The sequence below is a fragment of the Equus caballus genome, unplaced genomic scaffold, assembly GCF_041296265.1.
Source record: "Equus caballus isolate H_3958 breed thoroughbred unplaced genomic scaffold, TB-T2T haplotype2-0000437, whole genome shotgun sequence".
In the NCBI taxonomy this organism is placed as follows: Eukaryota; Metazoa; Chordata; class Mammalia; order Perissodactyla; family Equidae; genus Equus; species Equus caballus.
Genome location: NW_027222394.1, coordinates 7010077 through 7025873, shown reverse-complemented (window position 1 = coordinate 7025873; position 15797 = coordinate 7010077).

Below are 15797 nucleotides of genomic sequence, written 5' to 3'. Positions count from 1 at the left end.
ACGCCAAAATCAACTGCCGGCTACGCCAGAACCACTCGGCAGACACTCCGGAATCACATGCCAGGCATTCCGGAACCAAGTCTCAGAGGTGCCAGAACCAAATGCCGGACACTCCGGTATCACCTGCCGGGCATGCCGGAACCACCTCTCAGATGTGCCAGAACCACATGCCGGACACTCCAGAATCACCTGCCGGGCATGCCGGAACCACCTCTCAGATGTGCCAGAACCACATGCCGGACACTCCGGTATCACCTGCTGGGCATGCCGGAACCACCTCTCAGATGTGCCAGAACCACATGCCGGACACTCCGGAATCACCTGCCGGGCATGCCGGAACCACCTGCCGGACATGCCGGAACCACCGGCTCGACTTGCCGGAACCATTGCCGGACATGCAAAATCACCTGCCGGCTTCGCCAGAACCACTTGGCGAACACTCCGGAATCACCTGCCGGGCATGGCGGAACCACCTCTCAGACATGCCGGAACCACATGCCAATGACACCAGAAACACCTGCCGAGCACGCCAGAACCACCTGCTCGACTCGCCAAAACCACCCGCTGGACACGCCAAAATCACCTGCCGGCTACGCCAGAACCACTCGGCAGACACTCCAGAACCACCTGCCGGCTGGCTGGAACCACCTTCCGGTCACGCCAACATCACCTTTCAGCTATGCCAGAACCACTGGGCGGACACTCCGGAAACACCTGTCGGGCCGGCCGCAACCACCTCTCACACGTGACAAAACCATGTGCCTGAGATGCCGGAACCACACCCCGAACAGACCGAAACCACCTGCCAGACCCGCCGGAACCACCTACTCGTCTCGCTGGAACCACCTACCTGACACGCTAAAATCACCTGCCGGGTATGCCACAACCACTTGGTGGACACTCAGGAATCATCTGCCGGACATGCCAGAACAAGCTCTCAGACACACCAGAACCACATGCCAGGCTCGCCGGAAGCACCTGCTGAGCATGCCTGAGCCAAATGCTCGACTTGCAAGAAACACCTGCCGGACATGCCAAAATCACCTGCCGGGTACGCCAGAACCACGTGGCGGACACTCTGGAATCACCTGTCGGGCATGCCGGAACCAACTCTCAGACGTGCCAGAACCTCGTGAGGACACGCCAGAACCACCTGCCGGACAGACCGGAAAAGCCTGCTGGACACGCCAGAACCACTCGGCAGACACTCCGGAATCACATGCCAGGCATCCCGGAACCACATCTCAGAGGTGCCAGAACCAAATGCCGGACACTCCGGTATCACCTGCCGGGCATGCCAGAACAACCTCTCAGAGGTGCCAGAACCACATGCCGGACACTCCGGAATCACCTGCCGGGCATGCCGGAACCACCTGCTCCACTCCCCAGAACCACCTGCTGGACATGCCGGAATCACCTGCCGGGCATGCTGGAACCACGTGCTGGACATTCTGGAATAAGCTGCCGGACATGCCGGAACCACCGGCTCGACACGCCCGAACCATTGCCGGACATGCACAATCACCTGCCGGCTACCCCAGAACCACTTGGCGGACACTCCGGTATCACCTGCCGGGCATGCCGGAACCACCTCTCAGAGGTGCCAGAACCACATGCCGGACACTCCGGAATCACCTGCCGGGCATGCCGGAACCACCTGCCGGACATGCCGGAACCACAGGCTCGCTTCGCCGGAACCATTCCCGGACATGCAAAATCACCTGCCGGCTACGCCAGAACCACTTGGCGAACACTCCTGAATCACCTGCCTGGCATGGCGGAACCACCTCTCAGACATGCCGGAACCACATGCCAATGACACCAGAAGCACCTGCCGAGCACGCCAGAACCACCTGCTCGACTGGCCAAAACCACCTGCTGGACACGCCAAAATCACCTGCCGGCTACGCCACAACCATTTGGTGAACTCTTCGGAATCACCTGCCGGGCTGGCTTGAACCACCTGCCGGTCACGCCAACATCACCTGCCAGCTATGCCAGAACCACTTTGCGGACACCATGGAAACACCTGTCGGGCATGCCGGAACCATCTCTCAGACGTGCCAGAACCATGTTCCGGACACGTCGGTACCACCTGCCGAGCTCGCCGGAACCACCTGCTGGACACGCCAAAATCACCTGCCGGCTACGCCAGAACCACTCGGCAGACACTCCGGAATCACCTGCGGGGCTGGCTGGAACCACCTCCCGGTCACGCCAACATCACCTTTCAGCTACGCCAGAACCACTTGGCGGACACTCCGGAAACACCTGTCGGGCCGGCCGCAACCACCTCTCAGACGTGCCAGAACCATGAGCCTGAGATGCCGGAACCACTCCCCGAACAGACCGAAACCACCTGCCAGACCCGCTTGAACCCCCTGGTCAGCACGCCTGATCCACCTGCTCAACTAGCCGGAACCAACTTCCTGACACGCCAAAATCACCTGCCAGGTATACAAGAACCACTTGGTGGACACTCCGGAATCATCTGCCGGACATGCCAGAACCAGCTCTCAGACACACCAGAACCACGTGCCAGAGACGCCGGAAGCACCAGCTGAGTATGCCTGAGCCACCTGCTCGACTCGCAAGAAACCCCTGTCTTACATGCCAAAATCACCTGCCGGGTACGCCAGAAACACTTGGCGGAGGCTCCGGAATCACCTGTCGGGCGTGCCGGAACCACCTCTCAGACTTGCCAGAACCATGTTCTGGACACGCGGGTACCACCTGCCGAGTATGCCGGAACCAGCTGATCCACTCCCCAGAACCACCTAGTGGACACGCCAAAATCAACTGCCGGCTACGCCAGAACCACTCGGCAGACACTCCGGAATCACATGCCAGGCATTCCGGAACCAAGTCTCAGAGGTGCCAGAACCAAATGCCGGACACTCCGGTATCACCTGCCGGGCATGCCGGAACCACCTCTCAGATGTGCCAGAACCACATGCCGGACACTCCGGAATCACCTGCCGGGCATGCCGGAACCACCTGCCGGACATGCCGGAACCACCGGCTCGACTTGCCGGAACCATTGCCGGACATGCAAAATCACCTGCCGGCTTCGCCAGAACCACTTGGCGAACACTCCGGAGTCACCTGCCGGGCATGGCGGAACCACCTCTCAGACATGCCGGAACCACATGCCAATGACACCAGAAACACCTGCCGAGCACGCCAGAACCACCTGCTCGACTCGCCAAAACCACCCGCTGGACACGCCAAAATCACCTGCCGGCTACGCCAGAACCACTCGGCAGACACTCCAGAACCACCTGCCGGCTGGCTGGAACCACCTTCCGGTCACGCCAACATCACCTTTCAGCTATGCCAGAACCACTGGGCGGACACTCCGGAAACACCTGTCGGGCCGGCCGCAACCACCTCTCACACGTGACAAAACCATGTGCCTGAGATGCCAGAACCACACCCCGAACAGACCGAAACCACCTGCCAGACCCGCCTGAACCACCTGCCGAGCACGCCGGAACCACCTACTCGTCTCGCTGGAACCACCTACCTGACACGCTAAAATCACCTGCCGGGTATGCCACAACCACTTGGTGGACACTCAGGAATCATCTGCCGGACATGCCAGAACAAGCTCTCAGACACACCAGAACCACGTGCCAGGCTCGCCGGAAGCACCTGCTGAGCATGCCTGAGCCAAATGCTCGACTTGCAAGAAACACCTGCCAGACACGCCAAAATCACCTGCCGGGTACGCCAGAACCACGTGGCGGACACTCTGGAATCACCTGTCGGGCATGCCGGAACCAACTCTCAGACGTGCCAGAACCTCGTGAGGACACGCCAGAACCACCTGCCGGACAGACCGGAAAAGCCTGCTGGACACGCCAGAACCACTCGGCAGACACTCCGGAATCACATGCCAGGCATCCCGGAACCACATCTCAGAGGTGCCAGAACCAAATGCCGGACACTCCGGTATCACCTGCCGGGCATGCCAGAACAACCTCTCAGAGGTGCCAGAACCACATGCCGGACACTCCGGAATCACCTGCCGGGCATGCCGGAACCACCTGCTCCACTCCCCAGAACCACCTGCTGGACATGCCGGAATCACCTGCCGGGCATGCTGGAACCACGTGCTGGACATTCTGGAATAAGCTGCCGGACATGCCGGAACCACCGGCTCGACACGCCGGAACCATTGCCGGACATGCACAATCACCTGCCGGCTACCCCAGAACCACTTGGCGGACACTCCGGTATCACCTGCCGGGCATGCCGGAACCACCTCTCAGAGGTGCCAGAACCACATGCCGGACACTCCGGAATCACCTGCCGGGCATGCCGGAACCACCTGCCGGACATGCCGGAACCACCGGCTCGCTTCGCAGGAACCATTCCCGGACATTCAAAATCACCTGCCGGCTATGCCAGAACCACTTGGCGAACACTCCGGAATCACCTGCCGGGCATGGCGGATCCACCTCTCAGACATGCCGGAACCACATGCCAATGACACCGGAAGCACCTGCCGAGCACGCCAGAAACACCTGCTCGACTCGCCAAAACCACCTGCTGGATGCGCCAAAATCACCTCAGGCTACGCCAGAACCACTCGGCAGACACTCCGGAATCACCTGTCGGGCTGGCTGGAACCACCTGCCGTTCACGCCAACATCGCCTTTCAGCTACACCTGAACCACTTGGCGGACACTCCGGAAACACCTGTCCGGCCGGCCGGAACCACCTCTCAGACGTGCCAGAACCATGTGCCTGAGATGCCGGAACCACTCCCCGAACTGACCGAAACCACCTGCCAGACCCGCCTGAACCCCCTGGCGAGCACGCCTGATCCACCTGCTCAACTAGCCGGAACCACCTTCCTGACACGCCAAAATCACCTGCCAGGTATACCAGAACCACTTGGTGGACACTCCGGAATCATCTGCCGGACATGCCAGAACCAGCTCTCGGACACACCAGAACCACCTGCCAGAGTCTCCGGAAGCACCAGCTGAGCATGCCTGAGCCACCTGCTGGACTCGCAAGAAACACCTGTCGGACATGCCAAAATCACCTGCTGGGTACACCAGAAACACTTGGCGGACGCTCCGGAATCACCTGTCGGGCGTGCCGGAACCACCTCTCAGACTTGCCAGAACCATGTTCTGGACACGCCGGTAGCACCAGCCGAGTATGCCGGAACGAGCTGATCCACTCCCCAGAACCACCTAGTGGACACGCCAAAATCAACTGCCGGCTACGCCGGAACCACCGGCTCGACTCGCCGGAACCACCGCCGGACATGCAAAATGACCTGCCCCCTATGCCAGAACCACTTGGCGAACATTCCGGAATCACCTGCCGGGCATGCCGGAATCACCTGCCGGACATGCTGGAACCACCGGCTCGACTCCCCGGAACCATTGCCTGACATGCAAAATCACCTGCCGGCTACGCCAGAACCACTTGGCGAACACTCCAGAATCACCTGCCGGGCATGGCGGAACCACCTCTCAGACATGCCGGAACCACATGCCAATGACACCGGAAGCACCTGCCGAGCACGCCAGATCCACCTGCTCGACTCGCCAAAACCACCGGCTGGACACGCCAAAATCACCTTCCGGCTATGCCACAGCCATTTGGTGAACACTTCGGAATCACCTGCCGGGCTGGCTGGAACCACCTGCCGGTCACGCCAACATCACCTGCCAGCTATGCCAGAACCACTTTGCGGACACCTTGGAAACACCTGTCGGGCCGGCCGGAACCACCTGTCAGACGTGCCAGAACCATGTGCCTGAGATGCCAGAACCACACCCCGAACAGACCGAAACCACCTGCCAGACCCGCCTGAACCACCTGCCGAGCACCCCGGAACCACCTACTCGACTCGCCGGAACCACCTACCTGACACGCTAAAATCACCTGCCGGGTATGCCACAACCACTTGGTGGACACTCCGGAATCTTCTGCCGGACATGCCAGAACCAGCTCTCAGACACACCAGAACCACCTGCCAGAGTCTCCAGAAGCACCAGCTGAGCATGCCTGAGCCACCTGCTGGACTCGCAAGAAACACCTGTCGGACATGCCAAAATCACCTGCTGGGTACACCAGAAACACTTGGCGGACGCTCCGGAATCACCTGTCGGGCGTGCCGGAACCACCTCTCAGACTTGCTAGAACCATGTTCTGGACACGCCGGTAGCACCTGCCGAGTATGCCGGAACCAGCTGATCCACTCCCCAGAACCACCTAGTGGACACGCCAAAATCAGCTGCCGGCTACGCCGGAACCACCGGCTCGACTCGCCGGAACCACCGCCGGACATGCAAAATGACCTGCCCCCTATGCCAGAACCACTTGGCGAACACTCCGGAATCACATGCCAGGCATTCCGGAACCAAGTCTCAGAGGTGCCAGAACCAAATGCCGGACACTCCGGTATCACCTGCCGGGCATGCCGGAACCACCTCTCAGAGGTGCCAGAACCACATGCCGGACACTCCGGAATCACCTGCCGGGCATGCCGGAACCATCTCTCAGACTTGCCAGAACCATGCTCCGGACATGCCGGAACCACCTGCCGAGCTCGCCGGAACCACCTGCTGGACACGCCAAAATCACCTGCCGGCTACGCCAGAACCAATCGGCAGACACTCGGGAATCACATGCCAGGCATTCCGGAACCACCTCTCAGAGGTGCCAGAACCAAATGCCGGACACTCCCGTATCACCTGCCGGGCATGCCGGAACCACCTCTCAGAGGTGCCAGAACCACATGCCGGACACTCCGGAATCACCTGCCGGGCATGCCGGAACCACCTGCCGGACATGCCGGAACCACCGGCTTGACTTGCCGGGACCATTGCCGGACATGCAAAATCACCTGCCGGCTACGCCAGAACCACTTGGCGAACACTCCACAATCACCTGCCGGGCATGGCGGAACCACCTCTCAGACATGCCGGAAGCAAATGCCAATGACACCGGAAGCACCTGCCGAGCACGCCAGATCCACCTGCTCGACTCGCCAAAACCACCTGCTGGACACGCCAAAATCACCTTCCGGCTATGCCACAGCCATTTGGTGAACACTTCGGAATCACCTGCCGGGCTGGCTGGAACCACCTGCCGGTCACGCCAACATCACCTGCCAGCTATGCCAGAACCACTTTGCGGACACCTTGGAAACACCTGTGGGGCCGGCCGGAACCACCTATCAGACGTGCCAGAACCATGTGCCTGAGATGCCGGAACCCCCCCCCGAACAGACCGAAACCACCTGCCAGAGCAGCCTGAACCACCTGCCGAGCACGCCGGAACCACCTACTCGACTCGCCCGAACCACCTACCTGACACGCCAAAATCACCTGCCGGGTATGCCAGAGCCACTTGGTGGACACTCCGGAATCATCTGCCGGACATGCCAGAACCAGCTCTCAGACACACCAGAACCACGTGCCGGACACGCCGGAAGCACCTGCTGAGCATGCCTGAGCCACATGCTCGACTTGCAAGAAACACCTGTCAGGCACGCCAAAATCACCTGCCGGGTACGCCAGAACCACGTGATGGACACTCCGGAATCACCTGTCGGGCATGCCCGAACCAGCTCTCAGACGTGCCAGAACCTCGTGCCGGACACGCCAGAACCACCTGCCGGACAGACCGGAACCACCTTCCGGACAAGCCGGAACCACCGGCTCGAGTCGCCGGATCCACCGCCGGACATGCAAAATCACCTGCCGGCTACGCCAGAACCACTTGTCGAACACTCCGGAATCACCTGCCGGGCATGCCGGAACCACCTCTCAGACTTGCCAGAACCATGTTCCGGACACGCCGGTACCACCTGCCGAGTATGCCGGAACCACCTGATCCACTACCCAGAACCACCTGCTGGACACGCCAGAATCAGCTGCTGGCTATGCAAGAACCACTCGGCAGACACTCCGGAATCACATGTCAGGCATTCCGGAACCACCTCTCAGAGGTGCCAGAACCACATGCCGGACACTCCGGAATCACCTGCCGAGCTCGCCGGAACCACCTGCTGGACATGCCGGAACCACCTGCCTCACAAGCCAAAATCATATGCCGGCTATGCCAAAACCACTTGGCGGACACTCCAGAATCACCTGCCGGGCATGCCAACACAACCTCTCCGAAGTGCCAGAGGCACGTGCCGGACAGGCCGGAACCATCTAACGGACAGACCGGAAACACAGGAAACACTCGCCGGAATCACCTGCTTGACTCACCGGTCCCACCTGCCAGACACGCCAAAATCACCGGCCCGCTGCAACAGAACCACTTGGTGGACAAGCCGGAATCACGTGAAGTGCACGCCGAGACAACCTCTCAGACGTGCCAGAACCTCGTGCCGGACACCCCAGTACCACCTGCCGGACAGACCGGAACCACCTGCCTGACACGCCGGAACCACCGGCTCGACTCGCTGGAACCATTGCCGGACATGCAAAATCACCTGCCGGCTACGCCAGAACCACTTGGCGAACACTCGGGAATCACCTGCCGGGCATGGCGGAACCACCTCTCAGACATGCCCGAACCACATGCCAATGACACCGGAAGCACCTGCCGAGCACGCCAGAAGCACCTGCTCGACTCGCCAAAACCACATGCTGGACACGCCAAAATCACCTGCCGGCTACGCCACAACCATTTGGTGAACACTTCGGAATCACCTGCCGGGCTGTCTGGAACCAAAAGGCGGTCACGCCAACATCACCTGCCAGCTATGCCAGAACCACTTGGCGAACACCATGGAAACACCTGTCGGGCCGGCCGGAACCACCTGTCAGACGTGCCAGAACCATGTGCCTGAGATGCCGGCACCACACCCCGAACAGACCGAAACCACCTGCCAGAGCAGCCTGAACCACCTGCCGAGCACGCCGTAACCACCTACTCGACTCGCCCGAACCACCTACCTGACACGCCAAAATCACCTGCCGGGTATGCCAGAGCCACTTGGTGGACACTCCGGAATCATCTGCCGGACATGCCAGAACCAGCTCTCAGACACACCAGAACCACGTGCCGGACACGCCGGAAGCACCTGCTGAGCATGCCTGAGCCACATGCTCGACTTGCAAGAAACACCTGTCAGGCACGCCAAAATCACCTGCCGGGTACGCCAGAACCACGTGATGGACACTCCGGAATCACCTGTCGGGCATGCCCGAACCAGCTCTCAGACGTGCCAGAACCTCGTGCCGGACACGCCAGAACCACCTGCCGGACAGACCGGAACCACCTTCCGGACAAGCCGGAACCACCGGCTCGAGTCGCCGGATCCACCGCCGGACATGCAAAATCACCTGCCGGCTACGCCAGAACCACTTGTCGAACACTCCGGAATCACCTGCCGGGCATGCCGGAACCACCTCTCAGACTTGCCAGAACCATGTTCCGGACACGCCGGTACCACCTGCCGAGTATGCCGGAACCACCTGATCCACTACCCAGAACCACCTGCTGGACACGCCAGAATCAGCTGCTGGCTATGCAAGAACCACTCGGCAGACACTCCGGAATCACATGTCAGGCATTCCGGAACCACCTCTCAGAGGTGCCAGAACCACATGCCGGACACTCCGGAATCACCTGCCGAGCTCGCCGGAACCACCTGCTGGACATGCCGGAACCACCTGCCTCACAAGCCAAAATCATATGCCGGCTATGCCAAAACCACTTGGCGGACACTCCAGAATCACCTGCCGGGCATGCCAGCACAACCTCTCCGAAGTGCCAGAGGCACGTGCCGGACAGGCCGGAACCATCTCCCGGACAGACCGGAAACACAGGAAACACTCGCCGGAACCACCTGCTTGAGTCACCGGTCCCACCTGCCGGACACGCCAAAATCACCTGCCCGCTACACCAGAACCACTTGGTGGACAAGATGGAATCACGTGAAGTGCATGCCCACACAACCTCTCAGACGTGCCAGAACCTCGTGCCGGACACCCCAGAACCACCTGCTGGACAGACCGGAACCACCTGCCGGACACGCCGGAACCAGCGGCTCGAATCTCCGGAACCATTGCCGGACATGCAAAATCACCTGCCGGCTATGGCAGAACCACGTGGCGAACACTCGGGAATCACCTGCCGGGCATGGCGGAACCACGCCTCAGACATGCCGGAACCACATGCCAATGACACCGGAAGCACAAGCCGAACACGCCAGAACCACCAGCTCGACTCGCCAAAACCACCTGTTGGACACGCCAAAATCACCTGCCGGCTACGCCAGAACCACTCTGCAGACACTCCGGAACCACCTGCCGGGCATGCCAGAACCATCTCTCAGACGTGCCAGAACCATGTTCCAGACACGCCGGTACCACCTGCCGAGCTCGCCGGAACCACCTGCTCGACACGCCAAATTCACCAGCCGGCTACGCCAGAACCACGTGGTGGACACTCCGGAATCATCTGCCGGACATGCCAGAACCACCTCTCAGACGTTCCAGAACCACGTGCCGGACACGCCGGAATCACCTGCTGAGCATGCCTGAGCCACATGCTCGACTTGCAAAACACACCTGCCAGACACGCCAAAATCACCTGCCGGGTACGCAAGAACCACGTGGCGGACACTCCGGAATCACCTGTCGGCCATGCCGGAACCACCTCTCAGACGTGTCAGAACCTCAGCCGGACACGCCAGAACCACCTGCCAGAAAGACCGGAACCACCTGCCGGACACGCCGGAACCACCTGCTCCACTCCCCAGAACCACCTGCTGGACACGCCAAAATCACCTGCCGGCTACGCCAGAACCACTCGGCAGACACTCCGGAATCACATGTCAGGCATTCCGGAACCACCTCTCAGAGGTGCCAGAACCACATGCCGGACACTCCGGGATCACCTGCCGGGCATGCCGGAACCACCTCTCAGACGTGCCAGAACCATGTGCCGGACACGCCGCAACCACCTGCCGAGTATGCCGGAACCACCTGCTCCACTCCGCAGAACCACCTGCTGGACATGCCAAAATCACCTGCCGGCTACGCCAGAACCACTCGGCAGACACTCCGGAACCAACTCCAGGACAGACCGGAACCACCTGCCGGACTCGCCGGAACCACCTGCTAGACATTCCGGAACCACCTGCCTCACAGGCCAAAATCATATGCCGGCTACGCCAAAACCACTTGGTGGACACTCCAGAATCACCTTGCGGGAATGCCGGAACCACGTCATGGACAGACGGCAAACACCTGCCGGACCTGCCGGAAACACCTGCCGAGCACGCCGGAAACACCTGCTCAACTCACCAGAGCCACCAGACGGACACATCAGAAACACCTGCGGGGTACACCAGAACCACTTGGAGGACTCTCCGGGATCACCTGCCAGGCATTCCGGCACCACCTCTCAGACGTGCCAGCACCATGTGCCAGACAGGCCGCAACCATCTGCCGAGTATACTGGAACCACCTGATCCACTCCCCATAACCACCTGCTGGACACGCCAAAATCACCTGCCGGCTATGCCAGAACCACTTGGCGAACACTCCGGAATCACCTGCCGGGCATGCCGGATCCAGCTCTCAGAGGTGCCAGAACCACATGCCGGAGACTCTGGAATCACCTGCCGGGCATCCCGGAACCATCTCTCATATGTGCCAGAACCATGTTCCGGACACACCGGTACCACCTGCCGAGCTGGCCGGAACCACCTGCTGGACACGCCAAAATCACCTGCCGGGTACGCCAGAACCACTCGGCAGACACTCCGGAATCACATGTCAGGCGTTCTGGAACCACCTCTCAGAGGTGCCAGAACCACATGCCGGACTCTCCGGGATCACCTGCCGGGCATGCCGGAATCACCTGCCGGGCATGCCGGAACCACCTGATCCACTCCACCAGAACCACCTGCTGGACATGCCGGAATCACCTGCCGGACATGCCGGAACCACCGGCTCGACTCGCCGGAACCATTGCCCGACATGCAAAATCACCTGCCGGCTACACCAGAACCACTTGGCGAACACTCCGGAATCACCTGCCGGGCTTGGCGGAACCACCTCTCAGAGGTGCCAGAACCACATGCCGGACACTCCGGAATCACCTGCCGGGCATGCCGGAACCATCTCTCAGAGGTGCCAGAACCACATGCCGGACACTCCGGAATCACATGCCAGGCATTCCGGAACCACCTCTCAGAGGTGCCAGGACAACATGCCGGACACTCCGGAATCACCTGCCGGGCATGCCGGAACCATCTCTCAGAATTGCCAGAACCATGTTCCGGACATGCCGGAACCACCTGCCGAGCTCGCCGGAACCACCTGCTGGACGCGCCAAAATCACCTGCCGGCTACGCCAGAACCAATCGGCAGACACTCCGGAATCACCTGCCGGGCTGGCTGGAACCACCTGCCGGTAACGCCAACATCAAATTTCAGCTACGCCAGAACCACTTGGTGGACACTCCGGAATCATCTGCCGGACATGCCAGAACCAGCTCTCAGACACACCAGAACCACGTGCCAGAGACGCCGGAAGCACCAGCTGAGCATGCCTGAGCCACCTGCTGGACTCGCAAGAAACACCTGTCGGACATGCCAAAATCACCTGCCGGGCATGCCAGAAACACTTGGCGGACGCTCCGGAATCACCTGTCGGGCGTGCCGGAACCACCTCTCAGACTTGCCAGAACCATGTTCTGGACACGCGGGTACCACCTGCCGAGTATGCCGGAACCAGCTGATCCACTCCCCTGAACCACCTAGTGGACACGCCAAAATCAACTGCCGGCTATGCCGGAACCACTCGGCAGACACTCCGGAATCACAGGCCAGGCATTCCGGAACCACCTCTCAGAGGTGCCAGAACCAAATGCCGGACACTCCGGTATCACCTGCCGGGCATGCCAGAACCACCTCTCAGAGGTGCCAGAACCACATGCCGGACACTCTGGAATCACCTGCCGGGAATGCCGGAACCACCTCTCAGACTTGCCAGAACCATGTTCTGGAAACGCGGGTACCACCTGCCGAGTATGCTGGAACCAGCTGATCCACTCCCCAGAACCACTTAGTGGACACGCCAAAATCAACTGCCGGCTACGCCGGAACAACAGGCTCGACTCGCCGGAACCACAGCTGGACATGCAAAATGACCTGCCGGCTACGCCAGAACCACTTGGCGAACGCTCCGAAATCACCTGTCGGGCATGCCGGAACCACCTCTGAGACTTGCCAGAACCATGTTTCGGACACGCCGGTACCACCTGCCGAGTATGCCGGATACACCTGATCCACTCCCCAGAACCACATGCTGGACACGCCAGAATCACCTGCCGGCTACGCCAGAACCGCTCGGCAGACACTCCGGAACCCCCTGCCGGGCATGCCGGAACCACCTCTCAGAGGTGCCAGAACCACATGCCGGACACTCCAGAATCACCTGCCGGGCATGCCGGAACCATCTCTCAGATGTGCCAGAACCATGTTCCGGACACGCCGGTACCACCTGCCTAGCTCGCCGGAACCACCTGCTGGACACGCTAAAATCACCTGCCAGGTATACCAGAACCACTTGGTGGACACTCCAGAATCATCTGCCGGACATGCCAGAACCAGCTCTCAGACACACCGGAAGCAAGTGCCAGAGACGCCAGAAGCACCAGGTGAGCATGCCTGAGCCACCTGCTCGACTCGCAAGAAACACCTGTCGGACATGCCAAAATCACCTGCCGGGTACGCCAGAAACACTTGGCGGACGCTCCGGAATCACCTGTCGGGCGTGCCGGAACCACCTCTCAGATGTGCCAGAACCACGTGGCGGACACTCCGGAATCACCTGTCGGGCATGCAGGAACCAACTCTCAGACATGCCAGAACCTCGTGAGGACACGCCAGAACCACCTGCCAGACAGACCAGAAACACCTGCTGGACACGCCAGAACCACTCGGCAGACACTCCGGAATCACATGCCAGGCTTCCCGGAACCACATCTCAGAGGTGCCAGAACCAAATGCCGGACACTCCGGAATCACCTGCCGGGCATGCCTGAACCACCTGATCCACTCCCCAGAACCACCTGCTGGACATGCCGGAATCACCTGCCGGGCATGCTGGAACCACGTGCTGGACATACCGGAATAAGCTGCCGGACATGCCGGAACCACCGGCTCGACACGCCGGAACCATTGCCGGACATGCAAAATCACCTGCCGGCTACCCCAGAACCACTTGGCGAACACTCCGGTATCACCTGCCGGGCATGCCGGAACCACCTCTCAGAGGTGCCAGAACCACATGCCGGACACTCCGGAATCACCTGCCGGGCATGCCGGAACCACCTGCCGGACATGCCGGAACCACAGGCTCGCTTCGCCGGAACCATTCCCGGACATGCAAAATCACCTGCCGGCTACGCCAGAACCACTTGGCGAACACTCCTGAATCACCTGCCTGGCATGGCGGAACCACCTCTCAGACATGCCGGAACCACATGCCAATGACACCAGAAGCACCTGCCGAGCACGCCAGAACCACCTGCTCGACTGGCCAAAACCACCTGCTGGACACGCCAAAATCACCTGCCGGCTACGCCACAACCATTTGGTGAACTCTTCGGAATCACCTGCCGGGCTGGCTTGAACCACCTGCCGGTCACGCCAACATCACCTGCCAGCTATGCCAGAACCACTTGGCGGACACCATGGAAACACCTGTCGGGCATGCCGGAACCATCTCTCAGACGTGCCAGAACCATGTTCCGGACACGTCGGTACCACCTGCCGAGCTCGCCGGAACCACCTGCTGGACACGCCAAAATCACCTGCCGGCTACGCCAGAACCACTCGGCAGACACTCCGGAATCACCTGCGGGGCTGGCTGGAACCACCTCCCGGTCACGCCAACATCACCTTTCAGCTACGCCAGAACCACTTGGCGGACACTCCGGAAACACCTGTCGGGCCGGCCGCAACCACCTCTCAGACGTGCCAGAACCATGAGCCTGAGATGCCGGAACCACTCCCCGAACAGACCGAAACCACCTGCCAGACCCGCTTGAACCCCCTGGTCAGCACGCCTGATCCACCTGCTCAACTAGCCGGAACCAACTTCCTGACACGCCAAAATCACCTGCCAGGTATACAAGAACCACTTGGTGGACACTCCGGAATCATCTGCCGGACATGCCAGAACCAGCTCTCAGACACACCAGAACCACGTGCCAGAGACGCCGGAAGCACCAGCTGAGTATGCCTGAGCCACCTGCTCGACTCGCAAGAAACCCCTGTCTTACATGCCAAAATCACCTGCCGGGTACGCCAGAAACACTTGGCGGAGGCTCCGGAATCACCTGTCGGGCGTGCCGGAACCACCTCTCAGACTTGCCAGAACCATGTTCTGGACACGCGGGTACCACCTGCCGAGTATGCCGGAACCAGCTGATCCACTCCCCAGAACCACCTAGTGGACACGCCAAAATCAACTGCCGGCTACGCCAGAACCACTCGGCAGACACTCCGGAATCACATGCCAGGCATTCCGGAACCAAGTCTCAGAGGTGCCAGAACCAAATGCCGGACACTCCGGTATCACCTGCCGGGCATGCCGGAACCACCTCTCAGATGTGCCAGAACCACATGCCGGACACTCCAGAATCACCTGCCGGGCATGCCGGAACCACCTGCCGGACATGCCGGAACCACCGGCTCGACTTGCCGGAACCATTGCCGGACATGCAAAATCACCTGCCGGCTTCGCCAGAACCACTTGGCGAACACTCCGGAATCACCTGCCGGGCA